Genomic DNA, 25,851 nt, shown 5'->3' with positions numbered 1-25,851 from the left:
AATCAATGGTGCAGGGATTATACTCAGATATCACAATTGATATACTTAAATCCCAACATTCAACTCTCTCTCTGTCCTGGTGGTTAGTCCATCATCGGATTATTCAAGGGGCCTCTTTTGTTCGTCCTGCCTGGACTGTGATTTCAACAGATGCAAGTCTCACAGGTTGGAGAGCTGTCTGGGGGTCTCTGACAGCATAAGGAATTTGGAATCCTCAATAGGCGAGGTTACCAATCAATATTTTAGGACTCTATTTTCAGGGTTCTTCAAGCTTGGCCGCAATTAAAGAGAAAATTATTCATTTGTTTAGAGACAGACAATATCACAACTGTGGCATGTCAATCATCAAGGGGACTCGCAGTCCTTTAGCGATGAAAGAAGTATGTCGGATACTTTCTTGGGCGGAATCCAACTCCTGTCTAATTAAAGGGACACTGAACCCAATTTTTTTCTTTTGTGATTCAGAGAGAGCATGCAATTTTAAGCAACTTTCTAATTTACTCCTATTATCAATTTTTCTTCGTTCTCTTGCTATCTTTATTTGAAAAAAAGTCCAGCACCTTGGACAACACTTGTTTATTGGTGGATGAATGTATCCACCAATCAGCAAGAACAACCCAGGTTGTTCACCAAAATGGGCCGGCATCTAAACTTACATTGTTTCTTATCAAATAAAGATGCCAAAAGAATGAAGAACATTTGCTAATAGGAGTAAATTAGAAAGTTGCTTAAAATTGCATGCTCTGAATCACAAAAGAAAAAAAAATTGGGTTCAGTGTGCCTTTAATACCATTTCCCAGGTGTAGACAATTGGGAAGCGGATTATTTCAGTCGTCAGTCTTTACATCCAGGGGAGTGGTCTCCCCGAAATAGATCTGATGGCTTCCCATCTAAACAGGAAGCTTCCCAGGTACCTTTCCAGGTCCAGGGATCCTCAGGCGGAGATGGTGGATGCGTTAGCAGTTCCTTGGTTTTACCAATCTGCTTACATTTTTCTGCTTCTAGTTCTTCTTCCAAGGGTGATCTCCAAGATCATATTGTAACAATTGCATGTGTTTCTGATAGCACCAGCATGGCCTCATAGGTTTGGTATACAAATCTTGTCCGAATGTCCAGTTGCCAAACTTGGCCACTTCCTTTAAGTCCGGATCTTCTGTCTCAAGGGCCGTTGTTCCATCAGGATCTCCAATCACTAAATTTCAAGGTATGGAAATTGAACGCTTAGTACTTAGTCATTAACTCAGTGATTAATACTATGCTACAGGCTGGTAAGTCTGTTTGGAAAAAACTATATTTCATGGTGTTCTTCTCATAAATTCTCTTGGCATTCTTTTAGGATTCCTAGAAATTTACCCTTGGATAAAGGTTTGTCTGCAAGTACCTTGAAGGGACAAATCTCTGCTCTGTTTTATTTCATAGAAAGATTGCTAAACTTCCTGATATTCACCGTTTTGTTCAGGCTTTGGTTCATATCAAGCCTGTTAAATCAATCTCTCCTCCTTGGAGCCTTAATTTGGTTTTGAAGGCTTTGCAGGCTCCTCCTTTTGAGCCTATGCATTCTTTGGATATTAAACTACTTTCTTGGAAAGTTTAGTTTCTTTTGGCTATCTCTTCAGCTAGAAGTGTTTCTGAATTGTCAGCTCTCTCTTGTGAGTCTCCTTTACTGATTTTCCTTCAGGATAAGGCTGTTTTGTGGACTTCGTTTTAAATTTCTTCTTAAGGTTGTGAATTCTAACATTAGTAGGGAAATTGTCGTTCCTTCCTTGTATACTAATCCCAAGAATACTCTTAAAAGATCTTTCTAGAGATTTCAGCAAGACTTCTAGTCTATTTGTTGTTTTTTCTGGTCCTAGGAAAGGTCAGAAAGCCTCTGCCATTTCTTTGGCATCTTGGTTAAAGCTTTTGATTCACAAGGCTTATTTAGAGGCGGGACAGTCTCCGCCTCAGAGAATTACAGCTCATTCTACTAGATCAGTCGCCACTTCTAGGGCTTTTTATAGGCATTTTGAGGTTTGGGAAACTTTGCCCCTCCTGGTAGGATTGTATATCCCAAACGTCACTAGCTCATGGACTCTTGCCAATATGAAATAAATGAATTTATAAGGTAAGTTCTTACATAAATCATATTTTTTTTGCAGTATAAAAGATTTTGTCAAAGCAAGGTATGTTCTTAACATCCTGCTACAATTTTTTTTTATTTTTTTTTTTTAAATGTTTAGTGCTCATCTTTTAGCTGTAGGCTTGTAGCATGGAAAACATTAAAGGACCACTAAACATAGTAGAATAGCATAATCAATAAATGCATAATAAAGAAACAATGTAAAAGCACTTAGTTTTGAATTTCAAATGAGTAGTAGATTTTTATGACAAATGTCAAAGTTAGTTACATAATCATGTGACAGCCATCAGCCAATCAAAACTGCATATATGTAGATCTTGTGAATCTTGCACATGCTCAGTAGGAGCTCGTGTCTCACAAAATGTGCATATAACAAAAAAGACATTCAGATAATGGAAGTGAATTGGAAAGTTGTTTAAAATGATGTGCTCTATCTGAATAAGGAAAGTTTAATTTTTACTTGACTGTCCCCTTAAAGTGATATAAAATCCCATTTTCCCGTTACAATGTAGATAGAGCATACAATTTTAAACAACATTACAGTTTATTTCTATTATCTAATTTGCTTAGTTCTCATGAGCTGGGAGCTAGCTGCTGATTGGTGGCTGCACATACTGTATATGCCTCATTTCATTGGCTTACCAATGTGTTCAGAGCTGTTCTTTCATCAAAGGATACCAAAAGAATGAAGCAAAATTGATACTAGAAGTAAAATGGAAAATTGTTTCAAAAATCTATGTCCTTTCTGAATCATGAAAATAAATGTTTGGGTTTAGTTTCCCTGCAACAGCCATACCAACAGGGATAAAGTATTTGGTGACACAGTTACACGTTTCAACTACTACTACTGAATTATGTAACACATATACAAATATATTTTTCAGATGTCCAACTTAGCGACATAAAAGTAAAAAATAAAATGATTTGCATGGTCTACATTGTTTGCAACACATTTAACAGGTGCAGAACTGGAGTTTGGTTAAAAAAAAAAAATTAAAAAAAATATCCGATAAGTAAAGCACAATTTTTGTGCTCTCTTTAAATCCAATGGAGTATATTCCATATTATCAAAACGTTTTATCCACTGATTATTTGACATACATAAGTAAAAAGAATGTTTTAAACATTGCATTTTTTTGCAAGTTGGTAACTGGATTCCTATGCACCTTACATTATATGCTGCAGCACAGGAATATCACTGCTTCACTACTCCACCAAAAGCAGAAATCTCATGGTACTGACCCAAACTTGTAGAATAACAAATTACTGTTTTGTGAAATTGAAAGAAAGCAGGGATGAAAAATATATTTAGTGGGAAAAAAAAAAATTCTAATGGTCAAAACCAGATTTTTCAGATGTACAAAAAAGAATTGGTGCAATCTGTATTATCCTAACAAACCAGCAGAACTATTTACAAACACACAAAAAATATTGTATTTATAAAAGTCAGTGTGTTTGTAAGAAGCATTATTATTCAATTAGTAAGAGAGCGTTTTTGTATTTACTAAATCGGACCACTTATATTGCTCCTGCATTTAGAAAAGGCATATACTATTCTATCAAAGAAATCTTTTTGTAAACCACGACTTGTTTTGTTTCTTTTCTCATTCAGGCATCAACCTAAATAACTACAATTTCTAATGTAAGAAAACATTCCAAAAATAAAAAATAGACAGTGCTATTTTCATTTTTTTCTCTTATACATTTAAAAATAAAAAATAAACCTTCAGCCTGCACCATTTAAAAAAAAAAAAGCATGGTAGATTTGCCTTTTTGTATTAGCCAAGCTTTATATATGCAGACGTATATTTAACCCCATCATTTTCAGTTCTACACATCAGGCCTTCCATTGTTTCTATATATACATAGCAAACAATACAATTTCCATTCCTCAAGTAGATTCACAGACAGTATCTTATTGGCATGGTCAGTAAAATTACAATGGTATTAAATGTAGACCATTCCATAAATGTATTGTTAATTGTATATAATCATTATAAAATTAATAACCACAATCTACGCTAGAAATACGTCTATCATATTTGTATATTTAAACTGGTTATGAACATAGCTAGTACTATTGGACAGACCCCATCCAGCATGTGGCCTCTTTTAGCCCATTTGTACCTTTCACAAAAGAGAAGTTTCCAGCAGTATAAATATAATCCCAATCAGAAGGTCAGCATAGCGCTGAAACACCAGGAAATTCCCCTCTAAATAAAGGCTCTATTCTACAGTTAACCCCAAACTTTACTTATGGGGCTTGTAAGTGGGGGTGCAACTGTATCTATCTAAAGCACAGCTGGTAAGGTAAGCACAAACTCCCACTGATTCATACTAAAGAAAAATTTAAAGTGGCATAAAACAAAAAAAAAATTAATGATTCAGTTAGAGCATGCAATTTATAAGAACCAATTATTTTATTAAATGTGCTTTAATGTAGTACTGGGAGATAGCTGAACACATCAGGTCAGCCAATGACAAAATGCATATACATGCAGCCACCAATCACCTGCTAGTTCCCATTAGTGCACTGCTGCTCCTAAGCCTATCTATGTATGCTTTTTTCAACAAAAGAGACTAATAGAATGAAGGAAATTAGAAAATAGAAAAGTTGTTTTAAAACTGTATGCTCTATTTGAATCATGAAAGAAAAAGTTTGGGTTTCCGTACTTTGCCATTCGTACTTAAATCCAACACTTTGGCTCATGCTGCAGTCCCGACTGTCAGCTTAGACAGCGGAGGCTGCAGCTGGGGGCAGAAGGCATCTGCCTGCATATAGTAAAGGAGCGCTGATCGTGCTTGCTTACTATATGAAGCCAGATCGTCCAAACAGACAGTGACATGGTCTGATTTGGTTGCAGTGATGGGACGGAAATGTGTTTGGAAGGGGAGAGGAAGGGAAGGGTCCCTACAATATGGAAAAAGGGCATTATAGAGGGGGCAGTGGATACCTAAGCTAAGATCCCTTCAAGGAGAAGTTAGGTAGGGTGTGGTCACTACAAGAAAAAAAAAAAGAAAAAAAAACACACACATTCCCTCGTCCTTAAAGGGACAGTCAACACCAGAATTTTTGTTGTTTAAAAAGATAGATAATCCCTTTATTACTCATTCCCCAGTTTTGCAAAACCAACACTGTTATATTAATACACTTTTTACTTCTGTGACTAACTTGTATCTAAGCATCTTCTGACCGCCCCTAATCACATGACTTTTAGTTATTATCTATTGACTTGCATTTTAGCCAATTAGTGCAATGTCTGCCACTAGCCACGGGCGTGATCACAATGCTATCTATAGGGCCTACAAGAGCTTGCTCTCCCCTGCTGTGAAAAGTAAATAAAATAGAGGCGGCCTTCAAGGGCTTAGAAATTATCATATGCACCTTCCTAGGTTTGCTTTCAACTAGAATACCAAGAGAACAAAGCAAAATTGTTGATAAAAGTAAATTGGAAAGTTGTTTAAAATTACATGCCCTATTTGAGAAATGAAAGTTTGTTTTGGACTTGACTGTCCCTTTAACTACACACTGTCATATTGCTAGTAACACAATATGGCTGTGCAGTAGTGAGGGAGGAAAGCAAGCCCTTTCTGAGGAACCAGGGAGGTGGGAGGGTAAGGATGGATCTCTAAACTATAGAAAATAAATAACTTTTAAAAAACAAAACTCCTTACTGCATACTGGCAGACTGGCTGCCAGTACCCAAAATGGTGGAAGAGGATGGTGACCAATGAGAAGGGGGAGGGAATAGAGCTGTTTGGGAGGCATCAGTGAGGTGGTACGTGTCAGGTGGGAGGGTAATCACTGCACTATAATACATTTTATCCTCAACAGCTAACTGATTAACCCCTTCATTGACAAGAATTTCAGAGGTGTGGTGCACAGCTGCAATTAGCGGCCTTCTAATTACAAAAAATCAATGGCAAAGCCATGCATGTCTGCCATTTCTGAGCAAAGGAGATCCTAGAGAAATGTTTACGGCTGTAGTTGTGTGTAAATAATTTTAGTTTAAAACCTAAACTTTGTGAAGAAAAAGAAAAAAAAAAAATTATATGATGGCATTTGGCAGTCAAATGGTGGCATGAAATATACAAAAATGAGCCTAGATCAATATCTTGGTTTGTCTAGTTTAAAAAAAAATAAAAAAAAAATTATATATATATATATAATTATCTTAGAAATAAGAAAGACTATACAGTATAAGGATAAATCGTCCTTATAAGCAAAGACAGGGAATTCAGCACACTCAAAGCATGTCAATCAAATATTTTATTTTTAAATGCTTTAACATTTTATTGCACGTGTAGATCTCCAGTAGATCATGGTTTGCGTTACCAAATAAAAAAAAAATTAAAAAGTGAAAATTAACCAAAAACACACAAAATTACTATTAGATCATGAATCACTGATTGAGAAAGCATGCGTGAAAGAGCTGTGAATGTTAGTTTCAATGAGGAAATTTACAACACTTCTATCAGAGGACAAACCCACAAAGTTGTTTAGGATCAGTTACCATGATTTAATTTGAGGATCTATGTAAAAAACCTCAGAAACTTTCCAAATGAAAACATATATCAAATGCAAAGATACATTCTTCATACATTTGGTCAAAGACACAAAGTATCAACAAGTAACAACCACAACATCTCTGTCAGTGAACAACCCCAAAATTATATACTACAAGGGTAATGTTGTCATGACTCATGATATATATAAATGAGGATCTATGTGATAGTTGTAGATACTATGTCAGTATAATGACTTACACAAATGGTTAAATCACAATGAAAAACCAATGCCCATCACGGGTTCTATTTAGTCACTTTAAAAAGCCAAGTTAGGCAACTCATGATTTTGACCCGCTTTAAGATGATCCATATTTGTGTAGAGATTTATACTTCTTATGCCATTTAGCATACAAACAACAGTTCAAGGTTTTTGTATCGGGTATGTGTGCGCCAAACAAATTTACATGAATTGCCGGGCTTGAGAATAGAACAAAGTATCACTCACAGTCTCTTAAAGTACAACAGTGTCAATGATCTCAAAATGTTTAGAAGTACACCAGGTATTAATAAGCAAATAATGCTAAAAAAAAAATCCTCTGAAATCTCAAGAAGATGGCTAAATAGAACTGTGATGAACATTGGTTTTTCATTGTCATTTAACCATTTGTGTTTGTTATATCTAACTGCAGCTCTAAGTCATTATACTGACATAGTATCTACATTTATATATATCATGACAACATTACTCTTGTAGCATACAATTTTTGTTGTCCACTGACAAAGGTGTTGTGGTTGTTTGTTACTTGTTGATACTTTGTGTCTTTGACCTAATTTATGAAGAATGTATCTGTATTTGATATATGTTTCCATTTGGAAAGTTTGAGGTTTTTACATAGATCCTCAAATTAAATCATTGCAACTAATCCCTAAACAACTTTGTGGGATTGTCCTCTGATAGAGGTGTTGTAAATTGCCTCATTGAAACTGACATATTCACAGCTCTTTTACGCATGCCTTCTAAGAGACGTCTCTATCAGTGATTCATGATCTATTAGTAATTGTGTGTGTGTTTTTTGTTATTTTTCACTTTTTCATTTTTTATTTGGTAAAGCAAACCATGATCTCCTCGGGATCTACACGTGCAATAAAATGTTAAAGCATTTAAAAATAAAATATTTGATTGACATTTTTTTTTGAGTGTGCTGAATTCCCTGTCTGCTTATAAGGACGATTCATCCTTATATAGTCTTTCTTATTTCTAAGATAATTATATAGCTCATAAGGGTCTGCACCTCTCTCTTGTTTATGATAAAACTAGATATTTTACTATAGCTCTCTCAAAACGTATTGTCTTTAAAAATATATATAGTTTGGGGGTACATTTTGAGAATTTGGTCAGTTCTGCTATACCAAATGAGAGTTACCACATTGCAGATTAAGACCTTAAAATAATAAAAAATAATACAAGGAACACATTTTGAGATTTATTTATTTTTAAAGTTAGAAAAAAACAACAACAAAGGCTCTATTATATGTCTAAATTTGGTGATAGAATAAATTCTATAAATTCTCTGGTACTTTGGGCGAAGTTTCCTCTGAAATTCAAGGTGGCGAAGGGGTGAAAAAAATCCCTTTGAAATTTTTTATGTAACGTTATCACTTATTTCTTTGGGGTGCCACATTTGAGTGCCAAGTGTTGGTAAGTGGTGGCAAATAAAATCCCTGTTTACCAAAATGCCAGTTCAGCTTGTGTACAAGATCTTGAGAACACTAATACAGCAAACTAATTACTAAATCAGTCATTTTGGCAAAGATCTTCACTGAGAAAAGTGAAATCAAAACTTTAGATTTCACATGTACAATCATGTTTCCTTATAATGCAAATAACCTTCACTGATTAACTGAAATAATAATTATTATTTTTTAATAAGGTGCTACTGCTCCATGTGTTAATAGCTTATGAGCAAATAAAAATATTACTTTTGTTTTGTAACTGAATATACTGTAAACTAGAGGAAAAGCAGATGTGATTTAAAGATCAATGGGCTCAATTCCTCCAAATTGATTAGAGGAAATCAGCACTAAAGCATGAAGATGTTAGTAAATCTAGCACACTGATTTCCAAACACTTTCCAAGAGTGTTGAGTTGAACAGATTCTGCATGAATATAAAAATAGTAATATATATATATATCCAAAATATCAGAGTATTAATGCAGCCCCTTCAAATCATCCAGACCACCCCAAAACAATTGACAGTTTCCATATTGATCAACCTTTGTTGAATAATACTATGCAATTAAATAGTGAATATGTTCTAGCTATAACACAACACACAAACAAGACCAATGTCGTGTTTCAGTTTGCTGATATAAACCCATAAATAATTTAGCTCCTAATACATTTCAAAGCTTAAAATAGTTTAAAAACTGCCTATAAAATACCCTATAAGTAGCTGTGATAATATAACTACAACCCATACATTAGCCCTTATTGACATAAAAGATAGGTGATCTACTGATGAGTGGTGCCTCTGACGTTCAGGAGGCCGCATAGCAAACATGAGTATACAGTATAGAGAAATGTGTCTTATTCATACATCACAGCTAGAGCCAGCCCCCTGCCATGTGCTCATACGGCTCAATTACTGCCAGCCCCTCCCCTCCAGGTCTTAGTCCAGCTTTTAACAACACTGACAGCAATCACTGAGCCCAGCTCATGCAGGAAAACAGAATCATTTACTGGTCCTTTAAAGAACTGAAACTATCTGCAGCTGATTTTACTCTGCATCCAAATTATCTTGGTGTCCAGCACAGTGTGCAACACACATTGTTTATAAAATACTACTGTGTAAAGCTACTTCTTTGTCAAAAAAGACTGACCCTCTCTGCCGTCAAAGGGTTAATAAAAGTCAATTCAGCCCACTTTAACCCTTGCAAAAATACATTTGGTTCTGCTGAACGGGATACTACAGTTTACAGTTAGTGAGCAAACACATATCAGTTTAGTGGGCTACATATTTCTCATACCCTGAATCTTATTCAGAAGGCAGCACACCTCTTGCTCCTTTTGCTGCAACACATTGCAAAGCTTGATTTGGCATTCCCAACTGGCACACAATGGGTTAGTCATTTGCATGAATAAACAGCAGATGCAGCATCCCACCCACAGTCTGCATCCAAGCCCAGATACCCATATCAAGCTCTGCACTGCACGTTCCCTACCTAGGCCATCTGCTCCCAGATCAGTAAATCACTCAGTCACTGCAACATTTAACAGGAATGTCTTACACACACTTGACAAAGTGCATCGGAACTACTGCCAGAATACCCAGTGCCCTTACTTACCCACAAACCCTGGGATCACCGCTTTCAAGACTTGTACCCAATAAATCACATTGCCTGTCACCACCATCACACGCCTAACTAGCTGCACATTCTCTGGCACAAGATGACGTGAGCTCAGCAGGTGACAAGGTGACAGCCCAAGGAATGAGACTTGAGTCCAACAGCTCTCACCTCTAATTCCACCATCTTCCACCTCCTCCTTTTCTTCTCCTTCTGCAGCGGCCACCAGCAGCCCTGCCTGAGCAGACTGAGCTCCGCCTTCCTCCCTCCCTCTGACATCAGTAGCACACACACTGACTCGGGCACTCCCAGCCCTTACACACAGGCAGCATTCACAGTGTTATTCTGTGCCTCTGGGTCACTATTCCAGTACACACTGTCAGACAGCTTTATTGCAGGATCCATTCACTCAGTATCAGAATGAAAATTTAAATTCAGATCGTCAGTAATATCGAATGTAAACGGGGCAAAATGTGAATCTATATTAATTCCAGTGATCTAGATCCTCAATATTTATCGCACATTCAATCATACCTGTTCTATTGCAAAAAAAAACATATTTTTCGTTATAATTGATTTGCAAAAGTCATACAATATAAAAGATTTTTTTTTATCATTTTCAGTCATATAGTATAATTTTTCCAGCAACACTTCACAATAATTTCCTTAAAGGACCAGAAAACACCACAATAAAATTATCTCCATTTGGTCGTTTGGCCAATCTATACGTAAGTCAAAATTAGGCTTTCATTGTTTACTTTATATTATCAAATTTACTTCATCCTTTTGGTATCCTTTGTTGAAAACCATATCTAGGTTGGCTCTAGAGCAGCAATGCACTACTAGGAGCTAGCTGTAATTGGGTAACATATGTTAAGCGCTAGATGTGCATTGTTGCATGGGAGCTGACATTAGCTATGGGCCATATTACGAGTGGAGCGCAAAGTTTTGCGTTCGAGGAGTTTATTGCAGGGGTTTGCACTTGTCGGTGCTTACCACAGGTATTACAAGTTGAAAGTAAACGTGATCGCTTAAGCGCAATCACCATTTAGGCTAGAATGATTACTGCTTCCTCAGAGCTCTGGTTAACTGTTTTGTGAAATAAAAAAGTGTTGCAAAACATAAAAAAAACCATTACATAATAACACTATCTAATAAAAATTATTTTAAAAAAAATATGGTGCCAAAAAGTTATAAGGGCTCAAAAGATATGAGACCTCAGATGTTAGAAAGAAGAAAAAAAGCATGCAAAGGGCTTTAACACCTTCACTACCGGGACTTTCAGAGAAAAACGTGCCCAAAATACCTGAGAATTTTTAGAATTTTTGCTATCACCCCATTTAAGCAGAAATAGAGCCTTGGTTATTTTATTTACCTGTCAAAACTATAAATATATATTTTAAGTAGATAACCCAAGGTATTGATCTAGGACCATTTTGGTATATTTCATTCCACCACTTCACCGCCAAATTAAAAAAAATCATACATTTTTTCATAAACTTTTGGTTTCTCACTGAAATTGCTTGTGCAATCATGCCACACATGGTTTTAAAAGCTTCTCTGAGATCCCCTTTGTTCAGAAATAGCAGACATATTGCTTTTTGGTAATTAGAAGGCTGCAAATTTGTTGACACTGATCGTTTTGAGCATGCTCAGTATAAGCAAACAGATGAAAAAATAAATGAAGACACGCTCATTAGCAGTTTGGAAGCAGAGGTTTGTGTGAGTTGTAGTCACATATATTAGACTATATGACACTCTTGACTGGAAAATGTCACTACTGTCATGTCATTTTTTTAAATTTTTTTTTACTTCCAGGTTTTTTATCACTGTTTATTGTGGCTGCTTTTGCCACCTCACAGTATATATACAGTGTGTATATATATATATATATATATATATATATATATATATATATATATATATATATATATATATATATGTTATGTGTAAAGTAAGAAATCTGGTTAATCCTAGGATTACACGGGTAAAACGGACATTACCCAAGCGACTGTGGTAAATCCTGATGTAGCTAGCGCTGTGAAATCTGTTGGCGCTCTACAAATAACCGATAATAATAGTGTAATTCCCCCATCTACAATATTTCTTTTGCCTCCATCTGGGGGGGTTTCAAGGAAGGCACCCCGCAGATCCCCTGGGGAATGAGATTTACAAAGGGGGCGATGGTGGATAGTGCCATAATTAATTCTTCTGGCCCAGTTGCTACTGAAACTATTCTGTTAACCATGGTGGTGGGAAATAAACACTGTGAAAACTTTTGGGGGTAGATTTATTATGCAGCGGATGCTGCATTCTACCCCAATAGTTTCAGGTCCGCCTGAAACGTAAATTAAGAAGCAGCGGTTGTAAGACCGCTGCTCCTTAACTTCTGGTGGCGGACTGAAATCTTGCCAATCCGATCAGGATGATTGACACCCCCTGCTAGCGGTCGATTCATCGCAAGTGTGCAGGGGATGGCATAGCACAAGCATTTCACAAGAAATGCTAGCTTGTGCAATGTTAAATGCAACAGTGTATGCTGTCGGCATTTAGCGAGATCAAGCAGACATGATTCCCTATATTCGCTTTTTTTCCCCCTTATCTTGGGGTTAGGGTGACTACGCAGTCACAATCCAGCAATTGACTGGGAGAATGGAACACTTTTGTTCTCCTCATCCTTTTGCATAGCCAAGTGTTTCTCTAAGAGTCCCTCAACTAATGTTCTTGTTGCAGCTGTCTCATCTGAAGCAGTTTGTCTTCCTAAGTAAAAGGACTTTATCAATGTTTTCACTAAACAGCGAGCGGATCAACTGCCCCCATGGAGGGTTTATAACTGCCCCATTAATCTCTTGCCACAAAATCTAAAAGCTGGAAAAGGAACTGTTTCATAGACTGTCCATTAAATTACTGGGCTTGGGTAACCGATGATCGGTCAAATTGTAACCTAACTTCATTTTATTCATTGTACTATGTGAAAAGCTTGTTTGTATTACTTGTGAAAACTTCAATAAAAAATATTTTAAAAAAGAATCTAAAAGCTGATGCTCTCTCACGAATGTTTGATGCCACACCAGAGACGTCATCTATTTCTGATACTATTCTGCCCTCCAAATACTTCCTGGCTACTCAGCATTCTTTAATGGAAAATTTTAAGTCTCTATAGACTAACAACCCTTCTCCAATACAATCACAACTCCAGTTCTCCCAAAGTCTTTATTTTCACGATAACCAAATATCTGTACTCTTGCCGATCCACCTAGAGATATTGCAACACATCCATGATCATGCTACTTCTTGGCACAGAGGTGTTGCTTAGAATCTGGAGGCATGCAGTCATAGTTTTTTTGCGGCCTCGAATATCTCAAGATGTGAAAGCATATGTTCAGGCTTGCAAAACTTTTGCAAGAGATAAGCCCTCTACTAGACTTCCAGCGGGTCTTATTCAGCCTTTGCCTTTTGCCACAATGCCTTGAAAAGACATAGCCACAGACTTTATAGTTGACAAGACTACACGTTGCATGTTCTCTGCCTTAATCCTCAAACAAATAGACAGACATAGTGTGTTAACCAGTTATAATAACCATGTGAACCAGTCCAGTCATATGACTCCGTTCTTTTGCATGCCATTGCTTCCATCCGACTACCCTTTATGGGCTACGAAACAATAATCAGTACTAGACCTTACAGGACGGATATAGAGACATTTTCAATTGTTACAACAGAAACTGCAGGCCTCTCAAAATTGATATAAAGTACAAGCTGATAAGAGGAGAACTTCTGTACCCCCATACCCTTTCACCTCAGGTTATCCTGTCCATCAAAGAAACTTGGACCTCGTTACATTGGTTCTCTCTGCGTAAGGAAAATAATCAACCCTGTGACAGTATGTCTGGCTTTACCAGTCACATAAACCCAAAGAAGGAGATGAAAGCAGTAGCATATATATAAAATGTAACATTTATTCTTACAACAAGTAAAAAAGTCCATGGAGGGACATAGGTACATAGAGGAAAAACAGTATACGCGTTTCGGCTGGACGCCGTATTCACTACTGCTAAAGAATAATTGATCACATACAGGTTTAAAAAGGGTGTACTTTACCCCCATTGGTTAAAAGTTCTAATACAGAACACACCTCAAAATGACGTGTCTGGATGTACCTAAGTCAAATTAACATATGTATGTTAACACAAGATTAGATACCAATACTTACTTATACAGTACAATTGCATTACATAAGCAAAATGTAGATGAATACAATACATGGCAAAATATAAATAGCAAAACCATAAATATAACTAATGTAAATGAAAAAAAAAAAATAATAAGATAAGAAACGAAGCATATATAGGTAGAAGCAGCATGTATATTATACTTGTAAACTGTTAAGTGTACTTGTGAGAAATGAAAATAAAAATAAAATAAAAATAAAATGAATAGAAAAAACAATTAAATGCAAAATATATATGTAAAATGTACATAATATATATGTGGAATATGTGTGCATGAGAGACAGCACAAGAGAGACAGCACAAGAAATGAATATAATCTATAGATATAAAAGACACTATAAGACCTGCTGGGATAAATGTAATTTATCTAGTGAAAAAGTATCCAAAAAATATATATAAGGATACCATCTTGGAAAAGTGCTTGAGTATCAGTGTATAAGCATATAACCCAACTTATAGAATACCAGGTTAATTACTCCCAGTAGTTTATTAAGTCGTATTCGGCATTGAGGCCCTGTGGAACCTTGGTGGATAATTTAAATATCCAAAGCATCTCACGCTTCTCCAATAGTCTCTTTCTGTCTCCACCTCTTTTTGGAAGTGGTTTATATATATGCTGCTGCCGTTGAGTTCGGCTATAATTGGGACTCTCTGAGACCGAGGACGTATCAGTACCTGCATTTGCCGATGAGTGACAAGCCTCAACAGACGAGCCTCCTACCTTCCGGCGTCCTATTGGATCACAGGGTGAGAGTGGAACTTCTGGCCTCTGCGTCGAGTGGAGCAGACGGAGCAGCACACTTGTGCAGCGTTATTCCATCTGGACCACCTGTGGATGAAGCACGGTCTTCTTGCTGGCGGTTTGGTTTGTGTATCGGAGGCAGGTTGGAGCACACAGCCCACACGCTTTACCATCAAGTACTCTAAGCCATTTACACGATACTTACAACTGTGGAGATTACTACACACAAAGGTATTCTGCTTTGGTATTTGCTAAGTGTTGGCTTATTACATGTGTGGATTTGAACGCCCCTGGATGTCCTTATTACTCATTGACAGTATATCCCTTTGAATTGGATTTACCATAATGGTTTGTTCCCAATCTACTAGACTGTTTGTCTTATGAACACTGTATTAACCCTTTCCTCACCCGGCAAACTTTCTGGTTGTTTTTTTTTTTTGTTTTTTTTTACCAGTCACATACCATATTCATCCTACTTTTCACGTGTTACTAGTAAAACCTTGGATCCCACCTATATGCACGAATCCAGAAACTAACCCACATTCACTGTTATAGTAAATGGGATTAAAAAGTATGAAGAAGACTAAATTCTAGATTCTCATATTAAATGGGGTAAAATAGAATATCTAGTTTCCTGGAAAGATTTTGGTCAAGTGGAGAGGTTATGGGAACCTGCTGCCAATATACAGTATATGCACAAGATCTCGTTCACACTTTTCATAGAAATAACTCCGTTCATCCTTCTGCTTTATGCTTGATGATGAGTGTAAGAAGGGGGCTATGTCATGGACACTTACTTTGTCCCCGCTGACGTTGATTAATTATACCTGCTTTCTTGGCCTCCTGTGCTATGCAGGGATTGGCTGAACGAGCCGCACCTCCTGCACAATGTTTGATTCACTTTTCTATGCGGGCAGATTTACATAAAGAGATGGACATGGAGAGGGATGTAGAAAATTCAGATAGAACAGCACCAAAATACAGTATAATATACACAAAAAATAACCCTTTGTTTGCTGCCTGGATTGATCTACCTTCTCAATACTGACCTTGGTCTGTTATACTGGCCTTGTGCTTGCTTAACCCTTTGTTTTCTGCCTGAATTGGACTGCCTTCTCAATACTGACTTTAGCCTGTTATACTGGACTTGTACTTGCTTAACCCTTTGCTGCCTGGAAATAACTGTCTTTTCAATACTGACCTTGGCCTACTATATTGGACTTAGCCTTTCTGTTTAACCCCTATCTCCCTGACTCCTGGATTGATTACGGTTTGATCATTACTTATCTCCCACTTTATAGGGGACATTACTTCCTGCACATTAGGATCCATCAAGAAAACTTTAAAGGTAACTTCCCTACTTTACACAGGGACTTCTTTGACAAAGCGCCAGAAGGGCGTGAAACGCATCAGATGACGTCACACTCCACACACACCTGTGACTCCTGGTAGTCACACCGCAATTGTATGCAGAGTGTTTGTCCGAGATGCCACAATAAAGGTATGAATAGATATACTTTATCTTGACTTAAGTGCCTGTGTTCTGTCTAACTCAGTGGACATCTTACTTGGTCTGGTATCCGTATACAAGGGAATTTTTTCTTGTTGATATTTATACCTGAGAACCAGCAGCCTGATCTGCAAGCTTAGGTTTGTGCCGGGAGAGGCGCCGACACAGCTTCCCTTTTTGGCTCCCATTCAGACCAAACCGCTCATTATTCTTAACTCTCACCCTTCCGTGTACATTTACATAGGGACATATTACTGTTTCAGAGGGCAGCAGGACAGAGCTCAGTATCATGGACTGTCTTTCTCAAATAAGGACAGTTGGGAGGGAAGTCTAGTGTAAAGTGATCTTTAATCCAGCAGGATCCAAAGGTGTTTTTGTATAAAAGTCTAAGATCTAGATAAATTAGACACAAATCATTCAAGTTCCTGGTATTTGTCTGTTAAAAAATAAAAAGTTGAGTCTGGATATTATACGAAAATAATAAAACAAAAATTAAGAAAAAGTAAAGGGTCATCATATATTTACAGTATATGGAAAGTGCTTTGTTCCAGTTATACATGTGTAAGTTAGACATTTCTATAAGGATCCAGAACTGCTTGCATAATCAATTAGGTTTAGCAAAATCCAGGTTTGTTTTAGATCCCGTTCTCACTTTCCCTGTCGATCCCAGGAATGTGTATGCAGGCCAGAAGCAGCGGGTTGGCTGGGCTTCTTTCTTTTCTTGTTTTCCACTGAGTTCTAAGATCTTCAGCTGCAGGGCATTTTCAGGGATCTCTAAAAATAAAAATGGATGCAATTGAAATACGTCTTTGGAGAGGTGGCATGGAGTTACCATCTTTGTCTTAATTTGTGCTTTAATTTGTACTTGTTAACATCAATGCTTTATTCAGATTTATATATTGCATTCAACAGAGCAATTATTGAAGACTGGACTTTAGGATCTCTAGAACTGGAGAACAGTATGGGCTTACATTACCCATTATATTTGTTGTTCTGACTTTAAACCTTAAAAGCTTTATTAGGTTCTAAAATGTTCCTTTCTTGAAAGAGACATGAAGCCCAATTTTTTCTTTCCTGATTCTGATAGATAATGCAATGTTAAACAAATTTCCAATTTAGTTCTGTTATCTAATTTGCTTCATTCTTTTGGTATACTTTGTTGAAGAAGCACCAATGCACTGGGTTAGCCAATACGGTGAGGCATATATGTGCAGCCACTAAACAGCACCTCTTGAGTCTACCTAGCTAGGTATCTTATTCAACAAAGGATATCAAGAGAACAAAAAATAGATATTAGAAGTCAATTTGAAAGTTGTTTAAAATCACATGCTCTATCTGATTCATGAAAGAAAAAATGTTGGTTTTATATCCCTTTAAGCAGCCTTCTAGAGGAATTTTGCAACTCTAGGCAGCTCAATGTCTTTCAGTATGCATACTAGAGAATAATATATTGTTCTTTAGGCACCGTTACCAATTTCTCAAGCACATTTGTGACAAATGAGGGGCTTTTAATAAAAAAACTTTCATGTAGCAGGATGTGGGTAGTACTTTAGAGGGTGCTTGTCATTTTAAGAGGCTACTTTAAAAAAAACAGTCCAGTCAAAATTAAACTTCCATGATTCAGATAGGACATGCAATTTTAAACAACTTTCCAATTTACTTTTATCATCAAATTTCCTTTGTTCTCTCTGTATTCTTTGCTGAAATCTAAATCTAGGTGGAGCTCTGACAAAATGCAGACGGACATTTGGCCGACAGCATTCTATCCGATGGACATTTTGCCGACGGACAGAATGCCGAAGTATGTTCTGAGTTCGGCCGAGGGCAGATACGCTCCAGAGTGCTCTGTTCTAATCAGAGCCTCTGGTGCCGCAACCACCTCTGGGAACCTAGCCATGGGTCCCAGCCCGCATGTCTTGTAATTCTCTGTCTGTGAAATTATCTATCTATCAAATCTATCTATCTATCAAATCTATCTATCTCGTGGCCGGACTGTTATCTGACAGCCACTTGTGTGTCGCACTATTATTCGTCGGAAAAATATCCGTCAGCCAAATGTCCGTCGGCCAAATGCCCGTCGGCTAACAGTCCGGCCACAAATCTAGGTAGGCTTAAACTGATTACTAAACTGTTAAAAACCGCCTCTTATCTCAGTGCATTTTGACAGTTTTTCACAGTTAGACAGTGCTAGTTCATGTGTGTCATATAGATAACATTGTGCTCACGCCCATAGAGTTATTTAAGAGTCAGCACTGATTGGCTAAAATGCAAGTCTGTCAAAAGAACTGAGATAAGGGGGCAGTCTGCAAAGGCTTAGATACAAGGCAATCACACAGGTAAAGAAGAATATTAATATAACTGTGTTGGTTATGCAAAACTGGGGAATGGATAATAAAGGAATTATCTATCTTTTTAAATAATAAACATTTTGGAGTAGACTGTCCCTTTAGGCTTACGCTTACAGATAGCAAAGGGGTTTTTAACAACATTTAAACTAGGTATCATTGCCATATTCTGTTAAGGCAATGCATGCTTGCTAATTTCTCTTATTAAAAAAAACCCTGTGTTTTTGAGTGTTTATTAAGGATAGTTCATTTTGGGTGCCTTGGCCAATGTGACTGTAAACTCCTGATTATATTACTGAAACTAGAAATCTATTATTAGTCTTAATGTAAAATTATATTTTAATAAATTGTCTTGTTATATGTATGAGTTTCTGGTAATTTATCCTTCAAGGAATACTCAGATTTTGACCAGTTATAGGTCTGAATCAAATAATTTCAAGTTGGTTTCTTATACCAGATTTTCCAAGATATCACTGTAGAAGGAAAAGCGTGGGCAAACACCTTTGTTTTGTTTTTTGTTTTTTTACCTTTGCTGACAAGCAGGTGACATTGGAAATCTTAGAGAATGAAAATTTTATAATTTGTCATAGAGTGGGACAAGTTGCGGTGGAGGGATCAAAACCTATAACCAAATCTTTTATATGTAGCATCTGAGAAGTCAACTGTAAAATACAGTGGCATACAACTAGAAGTCCCAACTGCCTTTTTAGGCAACACTATTTGTTTCTCTAGACCTTGATGGAATATGACATTTTTGCCTCTAGATAGAAAATATCCATTATTTTACCCCAAGTAAAAACGTTGGAGGGATATATAGTCAACTTTTTGCATTTAAAGGTCCTCGGAGGAAATCTATTAATTAAATAAGATATTTATTTATTGAGAATATGTGAAAGGGGGTGTAAATTAAATGTAACTGCACAACTTCCTCAAATTAATTGTTAGTCACTCATTTTGGTTATCTACTGAGATAATTTTTTTGTTTGTTATTAAAACTTTGACAAAAACAAAACAACATAATTTGGCAAAATTCCCATTAATCAGAACTACCCTATATCATGTAATAAACTTAAAGAGAAAAAATGCTGATACATTTTCTTTTACCAAATAGAGTTTATTAAGTGCATAAGTATATTCCCCAATAAAGCCTTGATGTCCTTGCTGCTCCAGACGAAGTAAGTATGAAATGTTCCTAGACTAACCATCAAGGAACTCTAAACAAAAAAAGACTGTTTGCCTCAATGCATGTGACCCACTACTTTCTACAGAAAGGATGCTTTTTTGATGCCTTAATCCAACCATTTATGGGTGAGGATTACATTGTCATGCCTCTGTAATGTTTCATTGTTTGTCGTTATACTTGTATGTCTGACATTGTCTTCCAAGGATCCAGGAATCTGAGCTAGTGCACTGCTTATTCATTTTCTTGCCCAGAATCCACCCTGAAAAACATTCCTTATGTTCATTAGCCACTATACAGTTTATATCAGATGTAACAGTTGAGATACCCTCTTTTGTGTGACAGTATCCAATTGCATTTCTGCTTTAGTGAATGACTGTCTTGCAATTGGCATTATTGTTGTTTAATGCAGGCAGATGACCACATATCAATCCTCTTTGGTCTTTATAGCTTTAGTATCAATAGTAATAAAAAAACATAATTTATGCTTACCTGATAAATTTCTTTATTTCATGGTGATGAGAGCCCTCGATCCATTACTCCTGGGAATTACTCTTTTTTTTTTCACTAGAAGGAGGCAAAGATTTCCAAACCCCAAGAGCTCTATAAAACCCTTCCCACCTCACAGTTACCTCAGTCTAACGTATAGCCAAGCAAAATGAGGTAGGAAAAAGGAATAAGAACCAATACTTATTAAAAGAGGCAAAATAACAAATCCATAGAACCCACAGGTTCTATCATAAGCAATATTTTGCTGGTAAAAAAAGAAAGAGGGGACTTTCCATCCTGTAAGACATTTACATTATTTTCTCATTTACAATAATTTCAAAATGGAGGGTATCCACCTCTTGAGAGACTGCCTCTACAATTTAGACTGGTAAGTAAGATTGGATTTAAAAAACACCTAAGAGTTCCAGTCCATCAAGATTTCAGAAAATTTCTCAGATTACTTTAGAAAGAAAAATGATAGCAATTCACCTATCTTCCATTTGGACTTTCCTTAGCCCCTTGGGTCTTTACAAAACTGAAAACCGTTGTAGCACAGTAACGGAAGAGAGGAATTTGTCTAATAATCTACTTGGACGATATCTTTCTTATTCATCATTCTCCTTCTGTTCTCCAATCTCATCTATCTACCACTATTCTTCTTCTACAGAAATTAGGTTTCATTATAAACTTCAAAAAATCTTCTCTGACTTGTTCCTTTTCAATCTCTAACCTTAACAGTATCTGTTACCCTAAGTCTACCCTTAGAACAAATCAAAAGTATCAAGAGGGAGATTTTATATGCTATCAAGAAATAATCATTTCCTCTTCGTTTCCTTGCCAAAATAATTGGACTTCTTTCATCTTCTATTTAAGCAATGTTCCTGCCCCTCTACACTACAGAGCATTACAGAGATTGAAAATGTCTTACCTTCGGAAAGGTTTCTCCTATCAACATCTTATTTCTCTAACAGAAGAAGCTTTGGAGGAACTCATTTGGTGGTTTCTCAACATAGAGGCCTGGAACGGCCCGAGCCATTTTTGGCAGTTCCCCAGATGTCATTATAGAATCCGATGCAAGCAGATCGGGTTGGGGAGCGAGATTTGGTTTTCCTAGTTAAAGGAGGGAAATGGTCTCAATCAGAGAAACAACTACATATCAACTGTTTGGAACTTTTGGCTGGAGATTTTGCAGGCAAGAGTTTCGCCAAACACAGTCTGCCCATCACTATTCTTTTTTTGTAAACATTAATTTCTTTCATGTAATTGGCAAGAGTCCATGAGCTAGTGACATATGGGATATACAATCCTACCAGGAGGGGCAAAGTTTCCCAAACCTCAAAATGCCTATAAATACACCCCTCACCACACCCACAATTCAGTTTTACAAACTTTGCCTGCTATGGAGGCGGTGAAGTAAGTTTGTGCTAAGATTTCTACGTTGATATGCGCTTCTCAGCATTGTTGAAGCCCGATTCCTCTCAGAGTATAGCGAATGTCAGAGTGACGTGAAGGGAGTATCACTTATTGAATACGATGATTTCCCTAACGGGGGTATTTTTCATAAAGTTCTCTGTTATCGGTGGTAGAGATTCATCTCCTACCTCCCTTTTCAGATCGACGATATACTCTCAATTTGCCATTACCTCTACTAATAACTGTTTTAGTACTGGTTTGGCTATCTGCTATATGTGGATGGGTGTCTTTTGGTAAGTATGTTTTTTATTACCTAAGACACCTCAGCTATGGTTTGGCACTTTATGCATTTATATAAAGTTCTAAATATATGTATTGTACTTATATTTGCCATGAGTCAGGTTCATGTATTTCCTTCTGCAGACTTTCAGTTTCATATTTGGGGAATTTAAACATCTTTTAAAAATGAAATTTATTTCTTACTTGGGGTTTAGTCTTTTTTTCAATTGACTACTTCTTACAAATTGCGGGCGGTATTAGGCCCGCGGATGCGACAAATGCTAAACTTTATTGCGTAATTTTTGGCGCGAAATTTTTTTTGGCGTGAAAAAGTACGTCTATGGCGCAAGTTCGTCATTTCCGGTGTCATACTTGACCTTTCACATGGTTGTGTCATTAGTGACGCGAGTGTGTCATTTCCGGTTATTTTTTGGCGCCAAAAAAGTTTAGTTATGTTGTGCGTCATACTTGGCGCCAAACTTTTTCATTATTTCAATACCCCATTGATGTTTGCCTCTTGATTTTTTCTCTATCAGAGGGCTATGCTATTTGCATTTTTTCCCATTCCTGAAACTGTCATATAAGGAAATAGATAATTTTGCTTTATATGTTGTTTTTTCTCTTACATTTTGCAAGATGTCTCAATTTGATCCTGCCTCAGAAGCTTCTGCTGGAACATTGCTGCCTGACATCGGTTCTACCAAAGCTAAGTGCATTTGTTGTAAAATTGTAGAAATTATATCGCCGAATGTCATTTGTAATAGTTGTTTTGATAACTTTTACATGCAGATAATGTGTCCATCAGTAATAGTACATTGCCAGTTGCAGTTCCTTCAACTTCTAATGTGCATAATATATCTGTAAATTTTAAAGAATTTGTTTCTGATTATATTCTGAAGGCTTTGCCTGCATTTCCACCTTCAAATAAATGTAATAGGTCTTTTAAAACTTCTCATTTAGTTGATGAAATTTCAAATGACCAACAATATGATAATTTATCCTCTTCTGATGAGGATCTATCTGATTCAGAAGATCCTCCTCAGACATTGACACTGACAAATCTACTTATTTATTTTAAAGAAGTGTTAATTACTTTGGATATTGAGGTAACCAGTCCTATTGACGTTCAGTCTAATAAACATTTAAATGCTGTTTTTAAACCTCCTGTGGTTTCTCCAGGGGTTTTTCCTATTCCTGAGGCTATTTCTGATATGATTTCTAAGGAATGGAATAAGCCAGGTACTTCTTTTATTCCTTCTTCAAGGTTTAAAAAATTGTATCCTTTGCCAGCAAAATCTATAGAGTTTTGGGAAAAGATCCCCAAAGTTGATGGGGCTATTTCTACTCTTGCTAAACGTACCACTATTCCTAGGGAAGATAGTACTTCCTTTAAGGATCCTTTAGATAGGAAGCTTGAATCTTATCTAAGGAAGGCCTATTTATATTCAGGTCATCTTCTCAGACCTGCAATTTCTTTGGCTGATGTTGCGGCTGCATCAACTTTCTGGTTGGAGAATTTAGCGCAAGAAGAATTGGATTCTGACATATCTAGCATTATTCGCTTACTGCAACATGCTAATCATTTTATTTGTGATGTTAGATCCACATCTTTAGCTATATTAGCTAGAAGAGCTTTGTGGCTTAAATCTTGGAATGCTGATATGCCATCTAATTCTAGATTACTATCTCTTTCTTTTCAAGGTAATAATTTATTTGGTTCTCAGTTGGATTCTATTATTTCAACTGTTACTGGGGGAAAGGGAGTTTTTCGGCCTCAGGATAAAAAACCTAAGGGGAAATCTAAGATTTCTAACCGTTTTCGTTCCTTTTGTCAGAATAAGGAACAAAAACTCAATCCGAGGAATCTGCCTCCAATTGGAAGCCTTCCTCAAATTGGAATAAATCCAAGCCTTTTAGGAAACCAAAGTCAGCCCCTAAGTCCGCATGAAGGTGCGGCCCTCATTCTACCTCAGCTGGTAGGGGGCAGATTAAGGTTTTTCAAGGATATTTGGATAAAATCTGTTCAAAATCAATGGATTCAGAGCATTGTATCTCAAGGGTATCGAATAGGATTCAGAGTAAGACCTCCTGTGAGAAAAAAATTTCTCTCACGTATCCCAGTAAATCCAGTAAAAGCTCAGGCTTTCCTGAAGTGTGTTTCAGACCTGGAGTCTTCAGGGGTAATCATGCCAGTTCCTCTTCTGGAACAAGGTTTGGGGTTTTATTCAAATCTATTCATTGTCCCAAAGAAGGAAAATTTATTCAGACCAGTTCTGGATCTGAAAATTTTGAATCGTTATGTAAGAGTACCAACTTTCAAGATGGTGACTATAAGGACTATTCTGCCTTTTGTTCAGCGAGGACATTATATGTCCACAATAGACTTGCAGGATGCATAATTTCATATTCCGATTCATCCAGAACATTATCAGTTTCTGAGATTCTCTTTTCTAGACAAGCATTACCAATTTGTTGCTCTTCCATTTGGCCTAGCAACCGCTCCAAGAATCTTTTCAAAGGTTCTGGGTGTCCTACTCTCTGTAATCAAAGAACAGGGTATTGCAGTGTTTCCTTATTTGGATGATATCTTGGTACTAGCTCAGTCTTTATGTACTGCAGAATCTCACACGAATCAACTAGTGTTGTTTCTTCGGAAACATGGTTGGAGGATCAATTTACCTAAAAGTTTCTTGATTCCTCAGACAAGGGTCACCTTTTTAGGCTTCCAGATAGATTCAGTGTCCATGACTCTGTCTCTAACAGACAAGAGACGTTTAAAATTGGTTGCAGCCTGCCGGCACCTTCAGTCTCAGTCATTCCCTTCAGTGGCTATGTCCATGGAAGATTTAGGTCTCATGACTGCAGCATAGGACACGATCCCCTTTGCTCATTTTCACATGAGACCTCTTCAGCTTTGTATGCTGAATCAATGGTGCAGGGATTATACAAAGATATCACAATTAATATCCTTAAATCCCAATGTACGACACTCTCTGACATGGTGGATAGATCACCATCATTTAGTCAAGGGGCTTCTTTTGTTTGGCCAACCTGGACTGTGATCACAACAGATGCAAGTCTTTCAGGTTGGGGAGCTGTTTGAGGATCTCTGACAGCACAAGGGGTTTGGAAATCTCAAGAGGCGAGATTTCCAATAAATATTTTAGAACTCCGTGCAATTCTCAGAGCTCTTCAGTTTTGGCCTCTGTTAAAGAGAGAACCGTTCATTTGTTTTCAGACAGACATTATCACAACAGTGGCATATGTCAATCATCAGGGTGGGACTCACAGAAAGAAGTATCTCGAATACTTGTTTGGGCGGAATCCAGCTCCTGTCTAATCTCTGCGGTGCATATCCCAGGTGTAGACAATTGGTAAGCGTATTATCTCAGCCGCCAGACTTTACATCCAGGGGAGTGGTCTCTCCATCCAGATGTTTTTTCTCAGATTGTTCAGATGTTGGGTCTTCCAGAGATAGATCTCATGGCCTCTCATCTAAACAAGAAACTTCCCAGATACCTGTCCAGGTCTAGGAATGTTCAGGCGGAAGCAGTGGATGCGCTGACACTTCCTTGGTGTTATCATCCTGCTTACATCTTCCCGCCTCTAGTTCTCCTTCCAAGAGTGATTTCCAAAATCATCATGGAACAATCATTTGTGTTGCTGGTAGCGCCAGCATGGCCACAC

The 25,851-nt window shown here is 37.1% G+C and overlaps 1 protein-coding gene across 3 annotated transcripts in view; it reads right to left on the bottom strand.

The window, feature by feature from the left end:
• The window catches only part of APBA1 (amyloid beta precursor protein binding family A member 1), a 458,099-nt gene extending 447,896 nt beyond the window's left edge, over positions 1-10,203 (bottom strand). For 2 of the 3 annotated variants that reach the window (XR_008400662.1, XM_053702519.1), the window contains exon 1: positions 9,975-10,202. The gene's annotated coding sequence lies outside the window, so the exon portion shown is untranslated. Of the gene's footprint in view, positions 1-9,974 lie in introns of all 3 variants that reach the window. The other variant, XM_053702520.1, reaches the window with a different exon arrangement.
• Between the last annotated feature and the right edge of the window lie 15,648 nt (positions 10,204-25,851).

The sequence above is a fragment of the Bombina bombina genome, chromosome 2 (assembly GCF_027579735.1).
Source record: "Bombina bombina isolate aBomBom1 chromosome 2, aBomBom1.pri, whole genome shotgun sequence".
Taxonomy (NCBI): Eukaryota; Metazoa; Chordata; class Amphibia; order Anura; family Bombinatoridae; genus Bombina; species Bombina bombina.
This window is presented reverse-complemented; position numbering and strand designations above follow the sequence as displayed.